Here is a 24636-nt window from a genome sequence, read left to right as displayed (position 1 = left end):
TTGAGCGTGTACCGTCTATCTTATGAAAAATGCTTCACGACGTGAGAAAAAAAACAGCTCTTTTCGTATTTTGCAACAGATAAAAGCTTCTGCTTTCGGAAATCTACTGGGTATCCTTTGAAAACATCTTCTTTGTTAACTGTTTGTGTTCTGATAACGGCCATGCCTCACCCATCTGCAGTATCGGCTTTTTTAATGGATTGAAATACAGGAAAAGCAATATGACCAACTTGCGAAATTTGCCATAGCGCCGGCTTTACTGTGAGATATGTTGTTGACACTTGTACCTGTGTGTTATGAAATAATTACAAGCGTCATAAAGTGTCAAATCATTCTATGGACGGCCGAGTTATGGCCGTGTAATCATCGGTGGCTTCCGAGCTGCAGCGGCGAGTAAGTGCGGTCACGTGACAACACCGCATGACGCTCAATTTGAAGAAATCACAGCGCCGCTCTACCACGCTAAGGAAAAACGCCGTATGAAAATTCGAACATTGCCATATAATCCTCCGATAATTTTTTTTTTTTTTTTAAAGTAATTTATGAATATCGTTCCTTGAAATTTTCAGATATTTCAGATTAAACTGCGAACAAAATTCCCTTAAAATTGTAGGGAAATTATTTAAAAGTATCCCTAAAAAATCGCATTTTCTAAGAATAAATTTGGCAATGCCAGCAAGCTCATATGGCGTTCTTTCTTAATAAGTCAGCGATTTGACACAAGTGCATTGCCGCCTTTCGCTCCTCCGTGCCGTACCGTGCCTGGTGTGCACAGACTCGGGCTCAGTTGCCGCAAATGGCGCACAGTGGATCGAGTCAATTACGGGAGTCGGGCATGACATTTTTAACTAAAACAGCATATTTTGCTGTTTATTCTGTTCTATTTTAAATTTGAAGAGGAGCTTGTAGAAGAAAATTTCACGAGAAAACCAATGGAACCACTTTCAGAGCCGCGAAATTTTGTATAAACGAAGTTACAAGCGTTTAAAGTTTCCAAATTTCGTCCGACCTCTCCTGTCGACTCGATCCACTGTGTGGCGGCTCAAATTGAATCACGCAAACCGCGGTAATGTGCCGAGAAATCCCCTACACCGTGAGGCGATCAGCAACTGAGAGATTTTTCATTTTCAATATTGTTACATATGTGATAAGACTCGGAAATATTTCGCAAAGAATTGAAATTGGAGTATAATGCTCCAAGAAAAATTTCCCGTTAAATCAACAGGAATGTCTATTGAATATACCTCGACGAGAATTTCTTGCTTAAGCCAAGGATCTTTCCAAAGAGGGTTTTCGGCAGTCTCGATTATTCGTGGTACTAATTGGGATCGGAGCTACCGCGGATTGATCAAAAATCGCGGTTAATCCGAAACTATAAGCTATTTTGGCCAGGAGAAGTGATCAAGATGGATGTATTTCAAAAGACGACATTGACAATAATATTAGACAGGAATGTAATAATTAGTTAGATAATGAAAACAAAAATTACTTTGAAAAAAGTTGCTTCAGATTCGGTAGGTTCAAAAAATTTGAAGACCCGAAAGTAAATGCATTCCGCCATTGCCAAGATACGAGTGGAGGGTCTCTTGTCACTGGGGACAACCCTCCTCCTATTCAAGTCCCAAAATGCTAGAGCTGGGGCCTATGCTGGGGCACCAACGCGGCAATTTTTTTTATGGCATCCTTGTTCCTCGGGCCCTTAGCGGGCGGTGATTCTCATACTTCTCCACCCACCTAGACAGCCTCAATGCTGGTGTAGTGTGCCGGAGCTCTGAAATCATTTTCTTGTAGGTGTCAAATAATTATTCCGAGTCTTGAACGGTGTGTCATGAACCTTGAGTCGCGACGCGCTTCCATCTTTGATTATGCGTTCCAGCGATCGCGTTTATGGCCAGGAGGGGCCTTCTGACCGGCATCCCTTTACAACCCCCCCCCCCCCCCCCGTTTTTTATCAAACATAACCGGCATCAGAACTGTCTGTTTTCCAAGTCGAATATTTAAAAATAGTTAAAGATGCGTAAACAGCATAAACTTCGTCATTCCATCTGTTTTCTCGACAGAGCAGGAACAGATCTTGAATAATTCTTAATGGATCCCGAACTCATCGGTGACCGTTGAGTATGCGGAAAACTAATAATATATATATTTATAATAATAAAAAATAATGCCTCGATGTGAGATAGATTGTATTCGATACATCAAACGGGTGAGATTGTATCGATATCGATTGGTTCAAAATAAAAACATAGCCTCAAAAGTCAATTGAGTACTCTGACGGAACGGGTTATTTGTAATAGATTATTGATTCGTATGAGTACTAATTGGCTGAAAATAGTGAAATTACTACGAAATTTCTAATTTTCAGCTATTCTGACTATTAACAGCTAAAATTTTGGTTTAAGGTTATATTCTTCCGTTTTGAAACAAACGATATATGGAATCACTATCGAATACGATCCATAGCTTCTTTTCGATTTCAGTGCCTACCAAATCACCTATCCACTCGTCAGGAGAAGGGTTTTTCTAGTTTTTGCATGGACACGAGGTGCATTCGTCCGAGAAGAGTGTGTTCTCGGTTTACGTTCTCGGTACAAGCTCATTTCGTTCGAGGTCTGGTTCGGCTGCGTTGTAAAACCTTAGATGTGTGCTATAGGACTAAGTTCAAAAACACAAAGCCCACCATAACAAGTAGACTGATACGCCAACATGCACGCAACCCACTTGGTTCATCGAGGCCGCTACTTCAATATCATGTTTTTTATAACTATAGCGGAGTCAAATGTACGCGAGAAAATCCTGTGCGTACATTGCATTGAGATAGCTCCGTGATTTTTTTCGAACGTGTGACAACTGAGCAAAAGTTTTTTACCCCTCTTTTCCTCTTCGTTGAACAATTCTCCCGTAGAGGTAATGAGAAGTAGGAATTGATATAGACTCTAAAATTCCTGGAAACTTTGGGACACTGAATGGTTAGACTATAGTGGCACATGTTGCGCGCTGAGAGAGTCTCGCTCAGTTGATGAAACAAGGGAGGATAGCTCTGCCGTATTACACCGAAAAAAAACTCCGGCCGTGGGAGCCACAATTACGGGCTATATAGACATACTGTCCGTTCCGGGCTCAAAGGCCGAAAATTCCGGCTGCTGGAGCCGTAGCTTCGGCCTCTGAACCCGGAGCAATCGAAGCTACGCATCCAGTAGCCGGAATTTTCGGCCTTTGAGCCCGGAACGGACGGTATGTCTATATAGCCCGTAATTGCGGCTCCCATGGCCGGAGTTTTTTTTTCAGTGTATGGATTATTCGCCGTATGAGCATTCGAATTTTGCCAAATTTCCTCCCATAAAATTTTCATATTTGCAGAAAATCGTGAATATTTTTCCTTACAATTTTCAGATACTCTATGTCAAATTACGATCAAAATTCTCTGAAAAATTGAAGGATAAATAATGACGGATTTTCAAGGAATTGTGTGTTTTGTCAAAGAAAATTTGGCAACGTCTGAAGGTTCATATGGCGTTTTTCCTGGGCGCGATAGGATTCTGTCTTCGTGTTGGAGCTGCGACGTTCACGTCGGAGTGCAGTCACCTCAGTGCGACGCGGCGCAGCTGACGGCGAGTGCAAAGGTACAGAGTGCCGAGGTACAGAGTATGCAAGAAAGAAGTAAGTACGCGGCGGTGGCACCGGTCGCCACCATTGGCACCGGCATCGGAATCATAAAACGCTCAAGAAATCACTTTCTCTTTCGCTTCCTAGCTCCTCGCGCAGAGTTGCCGAATCCGACAGAACCAGGCAGAAACTCCTTAACTTCCCACCATCCTAAGAGTACCCTTCCTCGAAAAAAGCGACGGAAGTCCCTTTACACCCAGAGTCACGAGATCTCAATTCTGGTCGGGCTTGGTTGGGCTGAAATGGGCCTAAAAAAAATCCAATTCTGATTGGTTATCGCTCATGGAGTCACAAAAGAGTGCACCAAGATGGCGGTGGCTCAAATGTAAACAAAAATAATGGAAAAGTAACGCAATTGTGATTTATCAAGTGTAAATTGTTATTTTCATCGCACCGAAATGAAAATATAGATCGAGAAATTATTCATAAATCAATCTCATTTTATTTTATTGCAATTTCTTTGGTTCGGTTTTGATCGGTTTTGTTGATGTTGTTGTTTTTGGATGACAGACATTGCAGGGTTCCTCATCCTTATCCATGGCCGGATTTACCTACTTGCCGCCCATGGGCCGCCTGTATTTTGCCGCCCTCTTCTCATTCATTTTGAAACATCAATAAAAACCATCAAGTGAACGTGTCGGAGGGAGAAGGGTGCATAAGACGCGTTCACTCGTGTTGGACACATTTTTTGCGTAAGCCCTGTCAACACTACCAGCAAAAGTTCACGGAACTTTGCGCGAAAGTTCAGTTCCGTAAACCTATCTCTGTGTGGACAAGGCCTTTCATTTGTAAGAAATGAACTAAAAAAATAAGAAAGAACAAACATAAATGTGGTTTAATAATTTTAACTTCCGCCGCCGCGCCGCGCCGTGCCGTGCTGACCACACTGTGTTTGGCGCAATGCGTGAAGTATTCCTGCAGTCTTGTAGGCACTGTGCGTTTCACGCCGCGCCGACCGCTGTTGACCGTACTGTGTTTGACGCAATGCGTGAAGTATTCATGCAATCTCGTAGGCGCTAATATGTGTTACATGCCGACCGCCGCGGCAAGGGCTTCTCCTTTTCATCTCAAGTCCTCGTCATCATTTCTCTCTGCGCCGCGCCGCTCCAGGCCAAATTACGTGTTTGGTTTCTCTCTTAACTCAACTAATTAAAGGTGCGCAGTCTTTTGTGTCACCGAAATACGACAAAATTAGAAATTAATGAAATCTCAGGAAATGAGAGATTTTGTCACCTTTTCTTGTTTGTAATTTTATTCTGAATCCGATTTTTTTGTACCTGCATTTAAAAAAATTGCAAAATTTGCCGCCCCCTAATTTTGCCGCCATGGGCCGCGGCCCACGTGGCCACCCCCTTAATCCGACCTTGTCCTTATCCCTCAATATCGTTCGTTTCGGAGCACACTATTGTGACACTATGGCCAGTATTGGCCAGCCGAGGCCCGCTGAAAATCGAGATGTCTTAAGTCTGGGTATATAAGGGACTCTAAAAGCGACATGATTTCAGCAGAAATATTCCTGAATTCGTCGCTAAGAAAATTTCCTCTTGAATGAGAAGCACAAATGCTCTTATTAGGAAGAAAATATGCTCACATCAAGATGAAAGTCGTCTGTATCAAAAAGAACCCTGCTTTCTTCAAGCGATTTTTTTGTCGATCCAAGAATAAATCTTGGCGGGAAATCCAGGACTGCTCCTGCGTGGGTCGCAAGTCACTTTTTTCCAGTATAAAGCAGAAGTTAGCAGGCATCTTGGTATCGGAGAGTACTGATATAACTTAAAATTGTTGGCAAAAACGGATCGATCGCGCTTAGAGGCATTTTCCCATTGTTAACTCAAAACAAATCTCGTTTGTAAAACCTGCATTACAGCTGAAAGCGTAGACGCAAAACTGACGCAAAAGTCAAGCCGTCTAAATGTTGTACATACGTGCAAATGTCAACAGCTCAGTAAACAGCAGAAGTTTTCAAAGCTTTAAAATTGACTTTTCATGAACGTGGTTTTAAGTGATCTCCAGACTATTCAAACTTTTGATCATACAAAACACCCGGTCATCACATATAGTTAAGCTAATTTGGTATGTAAGCTGTGATTCGGAAAATACACCAACATATTACCATTTTACTGAATCTTGAGAGGTCTGATAATATAATTGGTGAGAACTAACCTTCATAATATGTACAAGAACCCAATAATAATGACTGCAACTTTGCGGAGGGCGGAACCTGATCTCCATTTTATCTTGATCGCGACACGGGTATGTGTTTATTTTAAGACCCTTGCAGGTGATATGACCAGAATTTAAGAAAATCATGCAAACCCTCTATGATTCAAAAATTCCCCTTCAATCATGCGAAATTGTTCACAATCGCCGGGAATTCTCTGCTTTTAGACCGCCTTCCTCCTTCTTTATGAACAATTCCTAAGAAGTCCCTCAAACCTCTCGTCTAGAAGAAAGGAAAAAAAGAAAGAATAAACGCAATTCGAGCTTGCTTAATTTTAAAATATGTTTAAGCAATCTTCATAGTTAAAAATCGCGGATATTCCTTCACTACTACCCCTGTTCCATATATTGTCACGCTTCTGGAGTAACTGCTTTTTGGGTTGAGCCCTACTGTCCATTTATCTCCATACCTCTCAGGACTCACTTAAAAATGAAGCTATGCACTTACGGCAGAGGAGCGACGATACATCCCATTCGGTAGAGTTTAAAAATCGGAGTCAAATGAACTCGTAGTGCGTTTACTCCTCGCGGTCAAAAAGTCCCCCCCCCCCCCCACCAATAGCAATGCACTCCTTGCATGTGTTTGCAGTTCCTACTTGTGCAGTGTATTTTAGTGTAGTGCCCAGAGTCATTTACCACGGCCCTGGTGGCATGAACGACTTCTTTTTTAACCAATAAATACAACTCTAGGTAGGCTGACAGCCTATTTGTAACAGTATTGGAATACGTGCCCTTGTGAGTTCATGTGTGGCAGAGTTTTCGAAACTGAATAACACGATGCAAAACAATACGACGCAATATTTTTTTCATCTTGGATTTGAAAAAATTCAAACAAATGCAACTGGCCACCCGACTCGAAATTTAGAATGGTAAGTCCTTAAACGAGATTTGCAGAAAATCCGTCACGATTTGCCTTAATCATCTCCCCCCCCCCCCACCCTCAAAAAATACTGCCCAAGTATTCGCGACATCGTCACCTTCCAGGCAAAGTATCACAAGCGCCATGCGACGTTTAAAAATTTCCGCCGCCATTTTATTTCTTTACTGAGAAATTGTTGGTTGAATCTGTTTGGAAATTTCACTAAATTTTATCGGCAGCACAAAGAAAATTCAGTGAAATTTTCGGACAGCTTCGTTGAACAATTTCTCTGTAAAAAAATATAAAGGCGGCGGAAATTTTTAAACGTCGCATGGCGCTTGTGATACTTTGCCTGGAAGGTGACGACATCTCGACGTGGTACTAGCCATTACTACACAAGGATGAATATAAAAACAGGAGCTTAAACTGATGTCACCCACGTCAGCTCTGCTCCTCGATTGTTGAATCGTTATCGAATGACCTTGATCGATATGTAACATTGTTAAGATAGGGATTTATCGATCAGAAGCATTCGATAACGATTCAACAATCGACCCGCTGGAGGATGACGCCATCCCACGTGAAAATAGCTTATTTCGACGGAAAAAAAGAAAAACGTGTTTTCAATTTTTGAATGCCTCATGCGATTCGGCTGACACCTGCGTGACCTCTGAGCACTGAGGGCGGCCGTAAAAGTACGGATGGCTGCATATGTGCGGACGAAGGTCGGACCTTTCACTTGTCGTGACTATTGCTCGGTTGGGCAAGTTTTATGTCTCTTTTATACGTGATGCCAAGCTCTGGAAAGTCTGACTGATTTTCAACGAGATGGAAACCCCGGTATAAAACATCTTGCTCAGAAATGGCTGAATATTTCAATGCAAACTGCCACGAAGCATCATGGTTTTCCAAAATGTCAACGAAACAATTTTATTCTCGGCCGGATTTGTACATTTGTCATCTTCCTACAACTGATATTTACAAGATCTTTCATATTGAAAACTCGGATTAGCAAATTTTATTCGCTTCAAAGTTGCAGTTGCTTTTTGAGCTGCGTCCGTTTAATTATTTTTCCCCCTCTGATCAACCACTAATGTGTCAGAAATAGGCAAAAAAAGTGGATGTACCTGAATTGTTGATAGTATTGATAGTTGAACCTACTTAAGTACCTGTATCATTTCATTTTAAAACGATCAAATAGATCATTTTTACAGTAAACTTCAAAACTTCAAAAAAAAAAAAACCCTCAAGTGGGAATCCTGCCGCTGAGAAAACTTAAAAATATTATTTTTTTCTCTTATTTTAAGAAGCTTTTAGTCATAGTTCTGCCATATTTTAAAAGATATTACATATCAAGGCCGTATTAGAGTTCTCTCAGTTGCTTTGATCCAATGATAAGGAAAACTCGAAGTAAAATTCTTTGAAAAATTTTGTCGACGGCAAGGCAAGATGGTGCAGTGAAGGGGATTCTTCCATTGATCGCTACTCCTTACCTCCTTCCAACAGATCTTAGAGGATGTCAAAACTACAGCCAAGATTCGCTTTACCCTCCTCATTTACTTTAATCAGACAATTCAAAGAGAGTCCTCAAGAATAATGAAATGGGTATTCCGGAGAAACATTATTCATCCCTAAGTCATTCGACAGTTTTAGCTTCGCTGTCAATCCACTACCAGCTACAGAGACAATATATTTTAGCTACGTTGCTCAAAGTATGAAAGTTACTCTTGATAGTCAATTTTCAGATTCGCTTAATCAGGAGGGACTGATGGTCGGAGAGTTGAACAGACGGTTCTACGATCCTGACTTAATTTGCAAAAACACGTGTGGCAATAACCCTGTCAACACGGTCCGATGGGTTCCCATGAAAAATTCATGGGGATCCATTGGAACCCATAGGATGAAAAATTGGGCAAGCACACCCATGGGTTCCTTTAGGATGAACGAAGAGACCAACAGGAACCCCTGGGGCAGTCAGACTGACCTAAAGGAATACTCAAGGCTCCCGGAAGGACCTTAGTTGATGGGATCCTGGGTCAATTCCAAATGGACTCCCACGGGTACCCCCAAAATACCCCCAGGGGACCTTTTGATAGGGGAAATGCAAACCGCAACATTCATCATTCATCACTTGGCGAATTTTATGCTGGACAAGTTGTGCATTAACAATCATTAGGCGAAAAGTAGCATTGAACTCCTAATTCAACTTCTTCCTCACGCGATTACAATGCCTAGCTTGTTAAAGTGGGTTCTCTGAGATACATCGTCTCTGAGCAGCCATTTTACCTCTACTAAAATAACAGAAAAAAGTTCCACGGGACTAGTAACGAGGGTATCTGCCAACGTAAAAAGTGGCAACCACAGAGGAAGAGATTCAGCACGCTGCAAACAGAAAGAGGATAGTCGGAGGTTTTCTCACTGGACGGGAAACAATTGTTTGACCCGACCGCAATGAATAAGATTTATTCCTGCACCGCCACACAGTGGAACGAGTCTTTGGAAGAAGTCGGATATGAAGTTTTTCACAACAATTGTAAAATTATACGTTGACCTCGCCACATTTAAATTTCAAGGGGTGCTTGTGGAAGAAAATTTCATGAATAACCCAATGGAACCACTTTTAGTACCTCAAAGTTTTGTATAATTGGAGTTATAAGCGTTTAAAGTGTACACATTTTGTCCGACCTTTCCTATTGACTCGCGATCCACCGTGCGCCGCGCCGCGCCACGACGGATGCACAGATGAGTTTCACTCCTGCTCCTTGCTGTCGCTTTCCGCGGAAAAAACTAGATTCACGGCTTAAAGATCGACAGAGAGGTGGATTTTTCGGAGGGCTGGCGACAATGTTTGCGCGGTCCACGGTTTTTGTGCCGCTGGATTCAATTCTTCCGGAGTTCCAAAATGACAGCCCGAACTATCCGGGGAGAAACATTTTGCAGTGCTGAGGAAAAACGCCGTATGAGCTTTTAAACGTAAGCTTTTTAAAGCTTTTAAAAATTTATTTGGGTAAAAAAACGAATACTTGAGGGTTCTCTCGAGCACGCTAACTTCCAAACTTGCGTACATTTTTGCTTAATTTTTCAGAGCGCTTTTTTTTGCTATTTGACTTACAGAATCTGAAAATTTCAGGGGAAAATATTTATAGTTTTCCTCAAAAATATATACTTTGTCGGGGGGAGATTTGCAACATCATGATGCTCATACGACGTTTTTCCTTAGCATGGTGGAATTCTTGTCAGCCATCGGAGTCAATATATTTTAATTATAAAATCGGCTACCACGGGTTCTATTAACGAGTGTGAACCAGAGATATTAAATTTTAATTTTAAAGACATCGCGCTGCTTTCTGCCCTAGAGTGTGAGAGTTATTTCCGGGAGTAAGTTTGAGTCCGGCAAATGACATTTAATGATCGACACTTGTGCAGTGCGAAAAAAATCATCTCTCTCCTTTAGAAGGGCATTTTACTCGGATAGAGCTTCCCGATTTGTGGTATTGACGTACAGGCTTCCAGCATGCAAATTATGTGGATGACTAATTTCCAAAAGAAAAAAAAATTGTAGATGACGCATTTTACAGAGGCTTTCAGAATTAGATTTTTCCTCAAGTGTGGCGATCTAACCATTGACGAAGGAACTGACGTTTGACAAGGGGGAAATAGTATCTTGCCCTGTTGTGGATTTGAGGCCAGATCTCCACCGTAGCACATTGAAAACGGACAAGAATTTTTCGCTTGGCTGACATAAAGGCGTAACTACACTTAGAGGTGAGCCGGGAAAAGCATTGAGTTACACGGACGACAGGCCTTATCTCAAAGTGTAGTTACGCCTTATTCATACCAGGAAGATGACGAATTATCGAGACGGAAAATATGGCAATGCACGAAAGTAATATCATGGCTATGGGTCATGTTAAAAATCGTTCTGACATTTCTAGCATTAAAAGCCCATCCCTCAATCCTCCCCCCCCCCCCCCGGCTAGAATTTAAGTGCTGTTTTTACTCGATTCCCATTTGTAAGCTTTTTAAAGTATGACGTATGACATTAGTTTTCCTTGTTCCGACATTCGGACTATCACCATTGAACAAAAGGGATTTTGTTCCTCTCAACTGCCTCCCACACTCGAGTCAGTGCTCATGGAGGTTTAACAACTCAGTTATCAATTTTAAGAACTTTATCCTTCGATAATCATGGTTATTAGTAGTTTTTGCTCTTTGGTTTTTTTCACGTTGGGACTCTGGGCCAACGAGGTAAGGATGACCATTTGAAGCTACTTAAACTCTAACTGCTTACTCGTATTCCAGAATTACACAGAGAGAGAAAACTTAATTAGCCATAAGTCTTTGAAATTTGGATGGATTTTTGACATTGCGGAGTTCTTGACGAACTTTACTTTTATGAAGGAGAACAATAAACCTAATCTCTATGTACTTCGTAGGTTAGTAGTTTTGTAGGTTTTTTTTCGCTATTGCGCTGTCCTTAAAGCAGGCTGAGCACGAGTAGTTGCAGTCTCGCACAAACTTACGAATGCCCAGTTGACAAGACTAAGGTCAATTATTTTCTACCCTTTGGCTTTTGTTTTATGAGCTCATTTTAATTTTACACATATCTATATCGTAAGTCATATAACGCGCAGCTCAATTACAACGTTCCGAAAACATTGCATTTTTTGAGAAAAAATATGAATAAATGTCAATATATCATACTCTCTTCGTAAAGGGATATCAGTGAACCGGAAGGTATACATCCGTTACAGAGAGGAATCCTATGGATGAAGGGAAAAATGCATGTATTTATTATATGAAGGGACAAATGGATTTTTCAGTTAGAAAGAGTTTTCCATCACGGAGGGGGTCGCTACGGAGAGAGAATACCGCGCTTTTATGATTTTCATAGAACGCTCTCCTCACGACGAGGGAAACCATCGCAAATTCCAAAACATAATTTTCCTTAGTTTACCTCTTTAAAAAGAAAATATGGAAGAAAATGTGCATCGTCGCAAGTTTAGATATATGTATGTACATTGCGACTTTCTCCATAGATATTCTGGAGATGTGAGAAAATGTGGAGTTTACAGTTGAATGTACCTACAAAAGCACTAAATTATTTACGTATTATTAAGATGGGTAATTATCAGAAACAAAGAAGCCAAATTTAAATCTTAAGGTATGAAAAATTCAACCAATTCTACTCATAGACCAGTATCCCAACATTTATGGGACGTCAGTATATATTATTCACCTCTAAAAATATTTTTAGAGGTTTTTTTTTTATTTTTCTAATTATATAAATGCACGTGAAAAATTACAAAACATGCACAGAATATGTGGTACTCTTTACAAATTTAATTCGCTTTAGTTTCAAAAGAATTTCGAATTGGTTCCACCAAGGTAAATAAAACATGGCAGACTATAAACGAATCTACGTAAAGAAATGCAATTACTACTCAAAAAAATGATGTTAAAAATGAAATTTAAGATTCAGACATAAAAATAACTCAAAGAAGAAACATTTTAGTGTCAGATTTTAGCAGTACCAAGTGATGTCCGTTGTCGTATCCAACAGCATACATGAATGTAATTTTGTAATTATAAAAAAATATGTAATTTTGATCACAGGAGGCCAAACCAGATCCTAAAGCCATCCATATAGAAAACTGGGAAATGGCTCATAAATATAAGACATGGAACGATACCATAAAGGATATTCAAAAAGTTGCGTTACCTACAAACCCTTGCAAATCTCTCCCGAAGCGCCCAACGAATGTGACGAAATTGCTCGAGGCTAGCTCGTACTGCAAATATGCTCACGAAGGTTACATCGAGCATGTCATCGGTTTTCCGTTTACTTCCGACAACCCATGCCCAGGCTCTAACTACCTAAATGTTGCCGCTCCTTCGTGCGAACCAAGGGATAAAAAAAATCTAAAACACTGGAGGTGCACCGTAAGCGTTGTTAACGAGAACTCCCCCTTCGGAAGAAGACCCTCGTTCTGTGATCGCGGAAGACCCGCCGTTTTGTTGATCCGCTACAAAACAGTTGATCTCGAGAAATGCGTCAAGCTCAAAGGCTGGGGCCAATTGGAGCTACCACCACCGGAGGTCAAGGCCTCGGGCAAGAAAAATATCGTGGTGACTGCTACAAAAAAGTTGCTCCCAAAAAGTGCTTCAAACACTCGGATCAATTGGACTAAACTTTACAATTAAGGACTAAAAATTACGGCTCAGTTCAGAAACGAAGTATGCACCATTAATGTCCCTTTGCTAATGAGTGTTTTTAGAGAGTGTCATGAGAGTCAAAAGTTGTAGTTCCTAATTCCAAAATGATGTCCAATCGTACAAAGTTGAACCGGGCAAAGAGCTTTTTTGCCCGGTTTTTTTAACTTACTTTTTTTTTTTTTTTTTAATTGCGGCCGAGCCCCAAAGATTTAACCCCGTAAGACAGTCACATTTTAAAAATATCCTTAAAATATTGTCAACCTTGTAAAACGTGGTTTAAAAAAATAATAAAACTAATATTTCTTGACCGCGTTACTATTTTTTAGCGTGTATAAGGAATAATTCCAAAGCTCTTAAATTAATTTTCATAATTTAAGTATTTACTTTCTAATGAATTTTTTTTAAAGGTCCTATCGATAATATTTAAAAGATGATTCAGAATAAAATTTGTGGAGCCGCACAAATTATTTTTAAAATATATTCCCAATACTTTTCACGTATTGACAAATGTTCATAATCAATGTTTTAAAATTAATGTTGAAATATTTTTGTGCCAGCTGGGAATATAATATCCAGGAAAAGTTTAAACCTGGTGGATTGGATTTAATGACGCACACCAGTCATTGGCGGGTCCAGCAAATTGGCAACATTGTGTTTCTCCATTTAAACCCATGGAAATGTATCGATTCTTGGAGGGGCCAGGTGCTCCGACAAGAATCGATTATTTAACATAGGTTTAAATAGAGGAAATCTGATGTTGCTAAATTGCTGGATCCACCTCTGACACCAGTGTATGCTGCTGCAAATATCCTTTCTAACACTCCGAAGGGAATTTTTTAATATTTTAACGCAGAGAGCTTCCATTTCCACGAAGCTAAAGTTTGAAATGAGGAGGAAAAGATACGGATGGCAAGGTTTCAAAACGAAAAAAAAATCATTGACGTCACTACCAATGAAAACTGATGTCCTTCGTTGTTTTCATTCTTTTATTTTCACCTTTAGGCCTCAACATGGAAAATGCGTCATTCAGCAATTTTTATTTTGCTCCTTCCTCGAAGCAATCACCGAGCAATGGGATACTTGTTGGGTGTTCGCTCAACTACCTCCCATTTTTCATTTGACGCTTGGCCTTTACCGTGAGTTTAAAGGCTTGGTTTAGAATTTTAGGGATCGTATTCATCGTATTAATGGGTTTTCACAGTTCTTGTATTTTGGTTCTCTTCTCACTGGAACTATTGAGCAGTATGGTAAGAAATAATATTTAATTTAACTCTACTTTTCAGTACATTGAACTGTGTCGTGCGAGTCGCATCATTTAGAATTAGAACGCCAAAGACTGGTACGTAAATCAGGCATAAAAAGACATATTTTGATATTAATTCAACGTTTAAATATTGAGGACAGTGTTCTCTCAAAATATATTCATCTCCCTTTTTCGGGGGGTTTTTGCTTATTTTTATTTTACATTGCTTTCAGTACTTGCAACTGTCTCTATTGTACTTGCAAGTATCCATTAAGCAAAATTGAGAGCATTTTTCTACCCTTTGCTATTAAAACATTACTTATTCACCATTTAGAGGTGTGCATTTTAGAGGTGTGCTATATAGGAATTGAACTCATCTTCAAAGTGATTAAAGAAACGAAATTTCACATTATTATTGACAGAGATTGTAAAAAAATAAGACAACCTTTACGCAAGAGATAAATCTGAAACTATAAATAAAAAATTAAGCAACTATTCAATGGGCCTGTTGCATGCAAGAGATACAGCCGCGCGAATAGACTTTTTAGAGGTTAAATGACACGAAAATTACGATGGTCACATTAAAAAAGTCTGAAATACACTCCTTACTGCGCAATTTGCGATGTTAGGAACGCGCTTTTTCAAATTTCCCGCGTCTGGGGGCAGTTTTCTAATCACCGGAAACGAGCAAACGGCGGGCCCGGTGATTTCCGGAAGACGCCGAGTCGTTGTTGTTGTTGTTATTTTTTCCTTCAGTTTGTTTACAAACCTAACGTGATCTCCTATAGTGGTCCTTATGTGTGACCAACGCTTTATGCGGTAACCAAATCGATCAACTTTTAAATATCCAACGCAATCCTTCTACATTTCATTTCACGATGTCACGAGCTCCGATTTTTAGGTTATGTTGTCAGTTTTAGTTGACCGGAAATAGCCGCGAGTTGCCGTTAATTGTTTCCGTTAGAAAACTGCCCCCAGACGCGGGAAATTTGAAAAAGCGCGTTCCTAACAACACAAATTGCGAAGTAAGGAGTGTATTTCAGACTTTTTTAATGTGACCATCGTAATTTTCGTGTCATTTAACCCCTTAAAAGTCTATTCGCACGGCTGTATCTCTTGCATGCAACAGGCCCATTGTGCCCTTAAATTCCGCACTAGTTAGGATTGTTCGCCTCTTTTAATCCCCCACGGTTTAAAAGTCTACTCAATAAAATGAAAGATCAATTAAGACAAATTTATCAGCCAAGGAAGATTATTCGAAAATTTCTTACCATAACCGACCTATTAAATAACGTAAAAAATTATGATTTTACCGTTAGATCTCAGCAACGCCACGTAGTGGCCGTTTCTGTAGCCATAGGCGGATCCAAAGGTGGGAATGGAGGGGGAGTGCGTCTATCCTCCTGTTCGCCCGAAAAGAAGGAGGAAGAAAAAGGGATATATGAAAAGAAAGAAAGAAAGAAAGTAGTAGTAGTAGTAGAAAGTAGTGGTAGTAGTAGTAATAATAGTAAGATAAGTTTATTTTAAAGCGGTGCTTTAGCATCTAAGGTCATTTACACCTAAGTTTAAAGAAAGAAAGAAAGTAGTAGTAGTAAAATAATTTTATTTTAAAGCGGTGCTTTAGCATCTAAGGCCATTTACACCTCTAAAGAGGGCAGTAACAATAATCAATTTACATGGAAATATCAGTAATAATACAAAAGGGTTGAAGGGAAAAGTTAAATTTTGAGATTAGTGGAGCGCATAAATTCAAAAAGTTTCACAGGATGAGTATTCAGAAGTAAATTATTAAGAGAGGGTAAGGGGTAGGGAAAAAAACGTTTTCGGATATCTTTATAAAGTGGGCAACTTATAAGAACGTGATCTACCGTTAAGGGGGAATTTGGACAAGAAGTGCAAGCAGGACGGTTTGATTGGGTCATCAAATAGCTATGGGAAAAATTTGTGTGACCAATTCTCAGTCTAGTTTGGACTACTTGTTGAAGTCGAGTCAAATGAAAGTTTTCGGATGAAGGTGAAGTAGGCAATGCAGGGGGGCATTTAGCATTGGTGAAATGCTGCCACTCAGTAACCCAATGGTGGAGAATTTTTCCTTTTATATCTAGAAACAGATCTTTAGAGGTAACCGATCCCTTCGAGAAGGGGCCAATTGAAAGGCTAGACTCCCTAGCTGCAGAATCTACTCGAACATTACCCGGAATATTAACGTGTCCTGGGCACCAACAAAACAGGATAGAGAAATTTTTAGATATAAGGGTGAAGACTAGATTCTGGATCTGGGTAAGGATTGGGTGAGGATTATTGGGGTTACCTAAAGCACTTAATACACTATATGAATCTGAACAAATAATTGATTGTTTACAATCTGTATTATGGACATAATTTAAGGCTTTGGAGATAGCTAGAGCCTCAGCTGTAAATATAGATGTGACTGGTGATAATTTAAAAGAGTATATTTCGTTCAGATCACAACTGAAAGCACATGCAGTAGAATTAACAGTTTTAGATCCATCTGTATAGAATGGCTTATGCTCAGCATGAGAATCAATGACTGAGAAAAAGTTCTGTCTCATTTCAGCTTGAGATAAATTAGCTTTTGCAATAACCGGAACATTTAAAACATTTTCCGTAGGTAATGTCTGCCAAAAAGGGAAAATAGGTTTTTTTAAATTTTAACACATCATTAAAATTAGTAAACCTGAAAACAGAAAGTACAATTGGTTTTTGAATGTAAGTAATTCTTTGAAGGTTTCAGGAAATGTATTAAACGATTTCATCTTAGCGAGGTGTTTTGCGAGCAGTAATTGTCTTCTATAATAAAGGGGAGGCTCACGAGCTTCTATACATAGACTAGATGATGGACTTGACTTAAAAGCACCTGTTGAAATTCGAATACCTGTATTATGAATGGCATCTAAAGTTTTGAGGGTAGAGGGGCTGGCAGTCCCATATATAAAACAGGCATAATCTAATTTTGATCTAATCAGAGATCGATAAAGATTGAGCATAGTGAATTTATCAGCGCCCCACGAGGTATGTGATAAAAATTGTAGGATTCTTAATCTAGACATACATTTATTTTTAAGGGAAACTATGTGCTCGGACCAATTTAACTTTCGGTCAAAAATCACGCCGAGAAAATTAACAGAGGGGTAAAACTGGATTTGTGCATCATTAAGGAATAATTTAAAACTAGGAATTCTATACCTTCTGGTGAAAATAATGCCCTTTGTTTTAATTGCTGAAAATTTGAAACCCGTAACTTCTGACCATTCTTCGAGGTTACGTAGAGTTTCATTTAGTTTTCTTTTGGCATATTTTTTACTATTTGTTGTTATATAAATACAAAAATCATCAACAAATAATGAAGCTTTAACATCTTTTGGTAAACATTTAACTATATCATCGATTGCAATCAAAAAAAGGAGAACACTAAGAACACTTCCCTGAGCAACTCCATTATCTTGAGAGAAAAGGTCAGAAAAATGTTTGATTAACTTTCACTCGGAAAGTTCGATTAGAAAGTAAATGTTGGAGGAAATACGGAAGGTTTCCACGCAGGTTCCAACTAAATAGTTTTTCTAAAATTCTATGGCGCCATGTTGTATCATAGGCTTTTTCAATATCAAAAAAGAGAGCAACGGTGAACATTTTTTTCTTAAAGCCTCCTAAGATTTTTGTTTGAAGGTTAAGCAGGTGATCAATGGTAGACCGACGTTTTCTAGCACCACACTGAATATTTGTTAATAAATTATTAGAGTCTATAAACCACCAAAGGCGCGCAGCTACTAGCTGTTCATACACTTTACATAAGGAAGAGGTAAGAGAGATGGGTCGAAATCTGGATGGATCAAGTCTATTATTGTTATCTTTAGGAACAGGGATTACTATGGCTTCTCTCCATTCCTCAGGGAAAAAATTGGAGGACCAAAATAAATTGAACATATCTAATAGAGTTGAAATCATGGAATCAGGGAGATTTTTTAACATTTCGTTATGGACCATATCAGGGCCGGGAGCTTTATTTTGTAATTTCTTAAGAACGGTTTTGAGTTCAGACATGGTGAATGCTACGTTATAGGACTCAGAATTATCAGAGTCAAAATTTATCTCTTGGGCTTCATTTTGCTCTTTTTTAAGTAAGAAATTGTCAGAATAATTCTCGTTACTGGAGTAATAATGAAAATTTTCAGCTAAACAGTTTGCAATAGTTTTCTGGTCAGAGATAATCTGGTTATTTTTAATCAAATTTGGAATTGCTAGAGATTTATTTGTCCCTGAGAATAGTCGAATTGCATTCCACACTTCAGCGGGAGTTGTATTACAATTAAACCTATTAACAAAATTTTTCCAGGATGCAGCTTTGGCATCTTTAAGGACCCTTTTTGCCTGAGCACGACTTTTTTTAAATTTGATAAAATTTTCAATCGAAGGATCTTTTTTATATGCTCTGAAAGTTTTATTCCGATGAGAAATTGAAAGTTTGCAAGCTTCATTCCACCAGGGGACTGAAGAGCGTTTGGGCGAGATTTTGTTGCGAGGGATTGATTTTTCTGCAGCGTTAAGGATCCTAAACTTTACCTGTTCATATACCTCTGAAGGGCTACCAGCCAATTTCCCACTCGATTCACACATTTGTCTAAAGAGCGACCAATTAGCCTTGTTCAAGTTCCAAGTAAGAACATCGGAAGCAGCAGGTTTACTTTTTTTTGTTAAAGTCGTGACAAGAGGAAAATGATTACTTGAGCATAGATCTGCATGAACATACCACTTTAAACGGGGAAATATACTAGGAGAACAGACGGTAAGATCAATACTTGAAAAAGATTGATGAGTGAAGGAAAAATGAGTCGGATCATGTCCATTCAGAAGCATAAAATGGTCATTGTTTAATAGACTTTCGACAATACGTCCTCGACAATTTACTTTTGTTCCACCCCACAATGGATTATGGGCATTGAAGTCCCCACACAATATAAAAGGTTGGGGTAACTGAGAAACAATATTTTTCAAATCATGTTCAGAAATTTTTTGGTCAGGGGGTAAATACAAACTACAGATGGTTAAATTTAGATCATCAACTGTTAAGAGAATAGCAACTGATTGAAGATTAGTATTGAGTGTGACAGTTCGCGGAGAGTAACTGGTCTTTGCTAAAAGTGCTACACCACCACTAGCTGCAAGGCCTTCAGTGAAGTCCTTTCTAAAGATAGAATAATGTTTCAAAGAGGGGTTATTTTTTGCTTTAAACTTTGTTTCTTGTAAAGCAATTGCAAGGGGTTGAAATTTACAAATTATTTGTTTTAATTCTTCATGATGGGAATAATACCCATCAATGTTCCATTGAATTATTGGGCAGTCCATATATGCATCTAAATTTTTGAAGAAATGGAGGATGATAAAGAGTTGTCACTATCATCAGATGAGTTAAGTTCAGTATCTAAAGTTCGCACCAGTCGATCTATTCTCGCTTTCACATTTTTGGAGGACAGCCTAGAACTTACTTGCTTTAAGAGGTCGGCTAACTCACTTGTATTACTTGTATGCGTTTGGATTATTTCAATGGGTTTCTTAGAATTTTTAGTTTCCGATAACATTGTTACGACTTCAGTTTCAGTGAAAGGAAAAACTTGTTCTTCAAGGGATATTTTAACAGCCTCTAAAATCTCATTTGACTCTTTTTTCAATTTTAAAGCTTTTTTCTTCTCTTTTTTCGAAGGCAGGTGATCATCAAGGGGGGAGGCTGCCGCAACACTTGTTTCAGCAGGTTCGATACACTTTGGAGAATCCTCAATTGATAGGGTATTCTTATCATGTAAGTCCTGAACATTTAAGGAGGAACTCACAGCTGTACCTGTCAAGGGGGACTCTGATTGACAGTTCTGGGCTGCAGGCAAGGGAGGGGTCGATTCAGCAAAGTCCATAACCTCTGAGTCATTCGGGGGAGGGACAGGGTTTGGTGCCTTAGGTTGATTACCCAACATTAAATCAGGCTTCGGGGGGGTTTTAGCTTTAATTAGTCTATCAGCAATTTTACTACTCTTCGCATTTTTCATATCACCCGAGTATTGGACGCAATCGTTGGTTTTGTGTTGGGTAGTCATGCAATTGAAACATCTATAATCTTCTATGGAAAGGAAAATTCGAACATCTTCCCCCTCATGAGGGATGAGGAAAGATTTAGGCAAAGTAGGAGAATCTGGTTTTTTTACCACATAGACTTCCCGTCGAAGGGATTTTATGTGAGCATATTTTGGGTTCTTTAATCCCGCGGACAAAGTCTGTACTGGAGAAACAATATTGACATATTCTGACAAACCCGATATAAGATACGTGTCTGAAATTTTGGGCAATACATTTGAAAGAACCAGACGAAAAGCCGGGTTAACAAGTCTTCTAATTAATAGGGATCCAACTTTCGTATTTATTTCTTTAGTTTCGACGATCTTATCTACTAGAGCTAAAGATGAGAGGTAGAAACACATGCGATTATTTGAAATTTTTGCGGCATATAAAATGTCAGCTGGTGGAATAATTTTTGATATCTCATCGAGATAATCAACCAAAGTGAGTTCATTATGAGCGGGAATTATAATTGCGAGTTGTTTAGACGATTGGAGACTGGACGGTTGGTTTTGGGTAGAAGGGTTGAGAGGGTTTCCAGAGAAGGTACCTGAGGATTTTGGTTGGGTAGTGGAGGAGGAGGAGGAGGAGGAAGGGGAGCCACTCGAAGCTTCAGCATACGACATAGGTGCATCAACAGGAGTAGGGACATGGAGTTGTGAGGTTAGGTGTTGGTGGTGCTGCATTTGAGGTAGTAAAGGAAAGGCGGTAGTGGAAGGCGCGATACGCGGAGGCTGATTTTCAGACGATGTCAGCTGAGTTGTAGGTCCCGTTTCACATTTTCGTTTGGACAGAGTTTCCTCTGATGAGGAGGTACTCTGTTCCGCTTGTTTCTGCTTTCTTTCGCGTTTCATTATTCGCGGACAACAATCAAACGCAAGAAGGATTGGCGGTAACTAAGGAAACGCACTGGAGATTTTGTAAAAAGTTTAATGTTAGTACATTTTTTTTAAGGTTATCAAACACTTAATTGCATTAATTATTTGACTTTAAAGGGTTCACGAGTCAAAGCGGAGCAATCCCTATTGAACTTTTAAAGTTGGAGTAACTTAACACAAATACCACTGCAAAACCGCACCCATTTTGATAAAGAAAATCAAAAAGGCCGGGAGCAAAAAAACCGCGACATGACTCGGTCAAGCGATCGAAGCCAAAGAAAGAAAGAAAGAAAGTAGTAGTAGTAAAATAATTTTATTTTCAAGCGGTGCTTTAGCAACTGAGGCCATTTACACCTCTGAAGAGGAAAGAAAGAAAGAAAGAAAGAAAGTAGTAGTAGTAGGAATATATAAGTTTATTTTAAAGCGACGCTTTAGCATCTAAGGCCATTTAAACTTCTAAAGAAGGTAATAGTAGTAATATATGTACATGGAAATTAATGTTACATCAGTAAAAATACAAAAGGGTTGAGGGGAAAGGTTAAATTTTAAAGAAAGAAAGAAAGTAGTAGTAGTAGTAAAATAATTTTATTTTAAAGCGGTAGTGGTGCTTTAGCATCGAAAGAAAGAAAGAAAGTAGTAGTAGTAGTAAAATAATTTTATTTTAAAGCGGTGCTTCGCTTTAGCATCTAAAGAAAGAAAGAAAGTAGTAGTAGTAGTAAAATAATTTTATTTTAAAGCGGTGCTTCAGCATCTAAGGCCATTTACACCTCTAAAGAAGGCAGTAACAGTAATTTTACATGGAAATATCAGTAAAAATACAAAAGGGTTGAGGGGAAAGGTTAAATTTTGAGATTAGTGGAACGCATAAATTCAAAAAGTTTTACAGGATGAGTATTCAGAAAGAAAGAAAGAAAGTAGTAGTAGTAGTAGTAAAATAATTTTATTTTAAAGCGGTGCTTTAGCATCTAAGGCCATTTACACCTCTAAAGAAGGCAGTAACAGTAATATAGTAGTAGTAGGATAAGTTTATTTTAAAGCGGTGCCTCAGCATCTAAGGCCATTTACACCTCTGTGTGTTTACATGGAAATGAAGGTTACATCAGTGAAAATACAAAAGGGTTGAGGGGGGAGCCATTTACATCTCTGTAAGGCAGGAAGGAAGGTAGTAGTAGTAGTAAAATGAAGGAAGGAAGGAAGGAAGGAAGGTAGTAGTAGTAAAATAATTTTATTTTAAAGCGGTGCTTTAGCATCTAAGGCCATTTACACCTCTAAAGAGGGCAGTAACAGTAATACATTTACATGGAAATATCAGTAAAAATACAAAAGGGTTGAGGGGAAAGGTTAAATTTTGAGATTAGTGGAGCGCATAAATTCAAAAAGTTTCACAGGATGAGTATTCAGAAGTAAATTTTTAAGAGAGGGAAGGAAGGAAGGAAGAAAGGAAAGAAGAAAAAAGGGCTCTCTGATGTGGGGATTATTCATGATGAAATTGACAAACTGAATATCAAATGCCTTTAAATTTCGAAAAATTTTCGAGAGAAACCCCTCCTTGACTCCCCCTCTCCACACCTCCCGCTCAAAGTGTCTGAATCCGCTTATATTTACGTAGCCAACTGAGTGAAGGGATTCGTTTTACACGAATGTAACTTTGATCACAGGCAGAAGTCACAATCTCAAGGGACGTTTCGATTGGTTCAGAATCTCCAGAAGAATCCGGTTGGTCCTGGATGAATTCCGCCAAAACCCTGCATGATATCCGGATGGTTGCGCACCCTGAAAACCCTTGCAAATCCCTCCCGGCACGCCCTGGAACGGAACGAACGCACGCCGCTGCCGCTTACTGCAAGAATGCTCATGCGGGTTTCCTGCATCATCTGGATCTCTCCTTCAGGCTCAGGTGCCCAGGTTCCGCGCTCGAATCTGCTCCGGAAGTCGCTTGCTCACCAAGAGACAAAAAGAGGTACAGCAACTATCGGTGCACCATAGGGGTCAGATCGGGCTTGTTTCGTAGGTACTGTCGCGGCCAGTCGTTCAAACGCGTTGAACTAGAGAAATGCGTCCAAGGCTGGGATAAGTTAATCCGTCCCTAGATTATCATGCTCTTTATCATGTTCAAATCAAAATAAATCAATATAATTGCTGAGTATATAGTAACAAAATGGATTGAGCCATGGTATATGATTCATTGATACATCCGTTCCTTTGCGCAGCTCTTTCGCAGATTACCGGGCACTCACCAACGGCGAGTCTTGAAAGTTGACAACGCCGTTTTCCCCGCATTTAAATGTATCGGAAACAATCGATTCTTCATGAGGCAGCTTGCGTCTCCGAAAATCGATATTTTCCATGGAGTCAAATGGAGTAAAAACAGTGTTGCCAATAGAGTGTTGGAAAATGGTCACTGGCAGTTACTGCTACTTATGCCGGAAACACGCGCTGAATATGGACGTCAACAGTCCTCGCTCGACGGCTGAAATTTCGCAAATTCAAGCTATTTTCAACCAGACTCGTATCAAATCTATTCGAATAGTTCAGATGAATCCGACATTATCCGATGGTCGCTGAGCCTTGTTCCTGAATTTTGCACGACACTCGCAAAATTCAAGCCTCGGACCCAATCGGATCGATGACTTCCACATTCAAGCCCACATTCAGCTCCCATTATTCAGCGTGTGATCCCGGTGACAGTCTGAAATGACGTCAATTTTCTCGCACTTGAGGAATACCAATTTCTCAATGAGCTCGTCATTTTACTAATAAGACGCGAACTATGCTGTCACAGGTGAATAAGGCAGGTAAATTAAACTAGATTAAACGAATTTCGAAAGAAAATCGATTGAAAAAATTCAGGCGTTACTGCTCGTTTTTGGTAATACGCACTGAAAAAATATTCTCGGCGTTTTTACCAAGGTCCGTTGGTACCTTTACCATCTCACTTTTTTTTACCAATTTTTGGTAATTTTACCAGGACACTGGTAAGCTTACCTAAAAACCGGTATTTTTACTGTTTTTTTCAGGTAAGAATACCACTTTTATTGGTAATCAATTCCCGGTAACTTTGCCATTTTATCTCGGTAATTTTACCACAGTCTATATAAAATATTGGCGATTTTACCGGGGATCAGTAAAACTACCGAGAAAGTCAATAATTTCACCGAGATTTCTCGGTAAAATTACCAATTCCATAAATGGTAATTTTACCAAGAAAAAACTGGGATCAAATAGAACCCTGCATTCTTGGTAATTTCACCCTTTTCTTGGTAAATACACCGAGATTTTTTTTTTCAGTGCGACAGGATTTTAAGGTAAAGTTGGTTCCCGGGAATATCTCTTACGTCCTAGAGACGTACTGTCATCGGCAGGAATTTCCGTAAATAATCACTGAGGCTTCATTGTTCGTTCGACCAGACGCCCGCTCGAAGAGCCTCATC

General features: G+C 39.4%; 1 protein-coding gene and 1 long non-coding RNA gene across 2 annotated transcripts in view; both read left to right on the top strand.

Moving 5' to 3' along the window:
• Msr-110 overlaps positions 1-24636 on the top strand; it is a 98807-nt gene that overhangs the window by 6472 nt on the left and 67699 nt on the right. The gene's annotated exons all lie outside the window — the stretch shown is intronic.
• LOC109039822 (uncharacterized) lies at positions 12036-23364 on the top strand. Its single transcript, XR_011899263.1, has 2 exons — positions 12036-14208; positions 22864-23364. It is a non-coding gene; the product is annotated as an uncharacterized lncRNA (long non-coding RNA).

This window comes from Bemisia tabaci, chromosome 1 (genome assembly GCF_918797505.1).
Source record: "Bemisia tabaci chromosome 1, PGI_BMITA_v3".
Lineage (NCBI taxonomy): Eukaryota > Metazoa > Arthropoda > Insecta > Hemiptera > Aleyrodidae > Bemisia > Bemisia tabaci.
The sequence above is the reverse complement of the archived record's forward strand: the minus strand, read 5'-3'. Positions and strand labels throughout refer to the sequence as shown.